Source organism: Orycteropus afer, unplaced genomic scaffold, assembly GCF_000298275.1.
Source record: "Orycteropus afer afer isolate SDZICR_OR568_19922 unplaced genomic scaffold, OryAfe1.0 scaffold00781, whole genome shotgun sequence".
In the NCBI taxonomy this organism is placed as follows: domain Eukaryota; kingdom Metazoa; phylum Chordata; class Mammalia; order Tubulidentata; family Orycteropodidae; genus Orycteropus; species Orycteropus afer.
This window is the reverse complement of record NW_006922368.1, coordinates 234,423-239,266: the sequence shown is the minus strand read 5'-3', so window position 1 is coordinate 239,266 and position 4,844 is coordinate 234,423.

The window sequence follows — 4,844 nt, the reverse complement described above, 5'->3', positions numbered from 1 at the left end:
AGGGAGGAGGGAGGGAAAGAGGGGAAGGAAGATAATTCTGTTGCATTCTCTTGAGAGACTGGGACTCCATCTCTGTGGTCCTAGCAATGACATACATATAAAGGAAATATCAGTTTCTAGGCAAAGGTGTTCACACAGATGAAGGTGAAGATTTTCATGCAGATGCTAATGATACCAAGAAAAGACATCAGTGCAATGTTCTGCTGCTATTTTAGAAATGAAAGAAAATCCCTCTGGTTACAATGTATTTAGAGATCCATTCGATTATGTTAATCAAGGATGAGTTCATACTGATCATGGTTTTTTAATGATAATTTAAAAAACACTCAAGCAGTCTTTATTAAGTGTCTGATATGGGTCCAATATTATGCTAACCACTGAAAGTAAAGCAAAACGGGTTTTGCCATCATCCATTCATCCACCATTTATTGAGAATTTAGTAATTTACCAGATGTGCTGGTACTGAGGACTTTCCTTGCCCTCAAGATAATCAATCACATTCTTCTTTAGAATTCTTCTTTGGAAAGCATGCAAACAGAAAACTATGAGAACACTGAGATGAATAGAATGACTCAATAAAAATAGTATTAGCTAACATTTATTAACCACTTACTATGCTTCAGGCACTGTGCTAAGCATTTTATGTGCATTATTTAATTTACTCTTCACTGTACTTTTACAGGACCTCTATGAGTTTGAATCGATTCCACAGCAATAGGTTTATACTTTCATACTCCTTGTCATTGAAATGTCCATTTAATAGCAGAGAAAAGCTCAGCCCACATAGTTAAGGAACTTGTCCAAGTCACCAGTTTACAAGGAGCAAAACAATAATTTGAACCAACGGTCTTTCTAGCTCCAAAGTCTATTTGCTTCAAAATCATGCTTGACTGTCTAATATTTTTGATATAGATAAGACAATCTAAGGAACTGAGATTCGGTATTGGCTAAAAGTATAAGTTTCACAGAAGAAATAAAGCTTGAAATAGAAGTCTTGAGTGTTGGTATGGTTTATCTGATTTAAATAGATGGAGGGAGGAATTGATATTCAGGTGGAGACAAAGGACGGTAAGTCCAAATGTCAACACAAATGCATGCAGAAGAATGAGGTCTATCTCAGAAATGATAATTTAACATGACTGAAGTTTAGGCCCATAAATCTACCAAGACCAACGGATATGCCCAGGATGGCAACCAAAAGCTTACAAACCACTCCCTGCTCTTACTTATTTTGTGATATCAATTCATCATTTCTGTTTCTTTAACATCTAAATCAGTTTTCTCCTCTCCACCTTCACTACCAAAACTTTAATCTAGAGTCTCACTATTTCTTCCTTGATTTAGGGTTCCTCCACTTGCTGTGTGACCCCATACAAATTACTAAAGCTCTCTTTTTAATCCTCAATTTTTCTATCAGCAAAGTGACACTTTAATAAATCTTTCTTGCAAGGTTACTGTGTGCACTAAATAATGCAATACATGCAACATACATAGCTCAGTGTCTGGCAAAAAGGATGCACTCCAAAAAATTAGCTTGGACAGATTCTTATCTCATTTCTTTATGATCTAGCTTCCCTATTATCCATATCCCAAAGTATGTCTAGCATTTTACTGAGCATTTTAATTGCTGCTTTAAAATTCCCTTTCAGGATGAAATCCACAACACTTAGTATTTCAAAGACCAAACCCACTGCCATCAAATCAATCCCAACTCATAGTGACCCTACAGAGTAGAAATGCCCCATAGGGTTACCAAGGCTGACATCTTTATAGAAGTAGACTGCCACAGCTTTCTCCTGAGGAGTTGCTTGTGTGCTCAAACTGCCAATGTTTGGTTTTTCAGCCAAGTGCTTAACCACTATGCAACCAAGGCTCCTATTCTGGTATTCAAAAAAACCATTGCATCAAGCCTATTCCAACTCATTAATGACCTCCATTGGGTTTCCAAGACTGTAAATCTTTACAGAAGTAGACTGCCTCATCTTTCTTCCACAGAGTGTTTGGTGTATTCGAATCACTGACCTCTTGGTTAGCAGCCAAATGCCTTAACCACCAGATCTCCTTTATTCTGGTATTAGCCTTGTTAAATTTATTCCACCAGGGGGAAAAAAAATATCTGTAAGCCCTTACTGTGGTCCACACACTACTACAGATGTGCAAGGATAACAGCAGAAACCAATCTAATAATTCTACAAATAGAGCTCAAGGTGACATTCTAGGAGAGAAATAGAGATTTGAGAGTCATCAGTGTATAGGTGACACCTTGGATGTGGATCAGACTGCTGACAGAGAAGCTGCAAAATAAGAAGAAAAAGTGTCAAGAATAAAACCCTAGGGACCATCCATGTTTAAGAGATAATCAAAGGAAGAAGAATTCATAAAGGAAAGTGAAAAGGAACAGTTGGGAGAAATAGAAACTTGATGAGGCTACCATTAAAATTAAGGGAGGAAGAAGTGAAGGAGAAGGAAGTGGAACTTCATGTATTTAAGTAGACTCTGAAATTAGGAAGTCATCAATGATGTGTGCCACAGCAGTGGTGGAAACCAAATTACAGCGGCATGAAAAAGAACAATATGTGAAAAAATGAAAGCAGGAATTATAGGCTATCATGATAGATGGAGAAGAAACTGGAGTTGCCCAGGACTTCATTCTCATTGGATCAACAATCAATATCAATGGAAGCAGTAGTCAAAAGAATCAAATGATGTATTGCACTGGACAAATTTTCTGCAAAAGGCCTCTTTAAAGTTTTAAAAAGCAAAGATGTCACTTTTATGACTAAAGTGCACCTGACCTAAGCCATGGTCTCTTCAATCACCTCATATGCATGCAAAAGCTGGATAACAAAAAAAGAAGACTGAAGAAGAACGAGCATATTCAATTGTGGTGCTGATGGAGAATATTGAATATATCGTGACTGCCAAAAAAGGAACAAATGAGTCTTAGAAGAAATGCAACCACAATGTTCCTTAGAAGCAAGGATGTTGAGACCTTGTCTTGCTAACTTTGGATATTTCATCAGGAAAAAGGAATTTTGGAAAAGGACACCATGTTTGGTAGAGTAGTGCCTAAGGCACTTGACTGCTAACCAGAAGGCTGGTGGTTCAAACCCACCAGACACTCCTCGGAAGGAACGTTGGGCAATCTACTTCCGTAGTGATACCGCCTCAGAAACCAAGGAGGGGTTGCTATGAGTTGTGTCTGACTTAACAGCAAATAACAACAACAACAGTTTGGAAGAGTGCTAATGAAAATGAGGGATATCCTCAATTAGATGGGTTGATATAATACCCACAACAAAGGATTCAAACACACCAGTGATCATGAAGATGCTATGAGACCAGGCAACATTTTGTGCTGTTATACATAAGGTCTCTGAGTCAGAGCCAACTTGACAGCAATTATCAACATTTAGGTGCTTCTCAGTGGAGAGAAAGAAGTAGAGTCCCCATCTCCACACAGTCAAGGGATGAGTTTTTCTTTAAAGATGTTGTTGTTATTGCCATTGAGTCGGCCCTGACTCATGGTGACTCTTTCTTGGGTTTCTGAGGCAGTGTCACTACAGAAGTAGGATTGCCCAATCTTCCTTCCGAGGAGTGGCTGGTGGGTTTGAACCACCAGCCTTCTGGTTAGCAGTCAAGTGCCTTAGACACTATGCTACCAGAGCTCCTTCAAAGATGAGAAGACTTTATTTGACAGTACTTTTCAACTCCAGGTGCTCACTAGAATTATTTCAAGATCCTTTAAGAAACAATTATTGTTGCTGTTGTTAGGTGTCATCAAGTCAGCTCTGATTTATAGTGACCCCATGTGCAACAGAATGAAACACTGCCTGGACCTGTGTCAGCCTCACAATACTTGCTATATCTGAGCACATCATTGCAGCCACTGTATCAATCCATCTTGTTGAAGGCCTTCCTCTCTTTTGTTGACCCTCTACTTTAGCAACAATGATATCTTTCTCCAGGGATTAGTTCTTTCTGAAAACATGACCAAAGTAGGTCAAGTGAAGTCTGTCTATTTTCATTTCCAAGGAGCATTCAGGCTACATTTCTTCCAGGACAGATTTGTTAGTTCTTTTGACAGTCCATGGTACTTTTTTTTCCAGTATTCTTCACCAACACCACAACTCAAAAGCATAAACTCTTCTTTGATCTTCCTTATTCATTGTCCAGCGCTCACATGCATATGAGGGGATTGAAAATACCATGGCTTGAGTTAGGCATATCTTAGTCTTCAAAGAGACATCTTTGCTCTTCATCGCTTGAAAGAGGTCTTTTGCAGCAGATGTCTGATGTCTTCACTGCTGCTTCCACTGGTGTTGATTGTGGAACCACGTAATATGAAATTTTTTGACAAGTTCAATCTTTTCTCCATTGATCATAATACTGCTTATAGTCCCAGTTGTGAGGATTTTCATTTTTCTTATGTTGAGATGTAATCCATACTCCAGATTGTAGTCTTTAATATCCATCAGTAAGTGCTTCAAGTCATCCTCACTTTCAGCAAGCAAAGTTGTGTAGCCTGCATATTGCAGGTTGTTAATGAGTCTTCCTCCAATCTTGATGCCATGCTCTTCTTCATATAGTCCAGCTTCTTGGATTATTTACTCAGCATACAGATTGAAAAAGTATGGTGAAAGGATTTAACCCAAACCCACATCTTTCCTGATTTCCAGCCATGCAATATCTCCTTGTTCTGTTTCAATGACAGCCTCCTGGTCTACGTACAGGCTCCTCATGAGCACAGTTAAGTGTTATGGAATTCCCATTCTTCTCAATGTTATCTATAATTTATTATGATCCATGCAATTGAATGCTTTTGTATAGTCAATAAAACATAA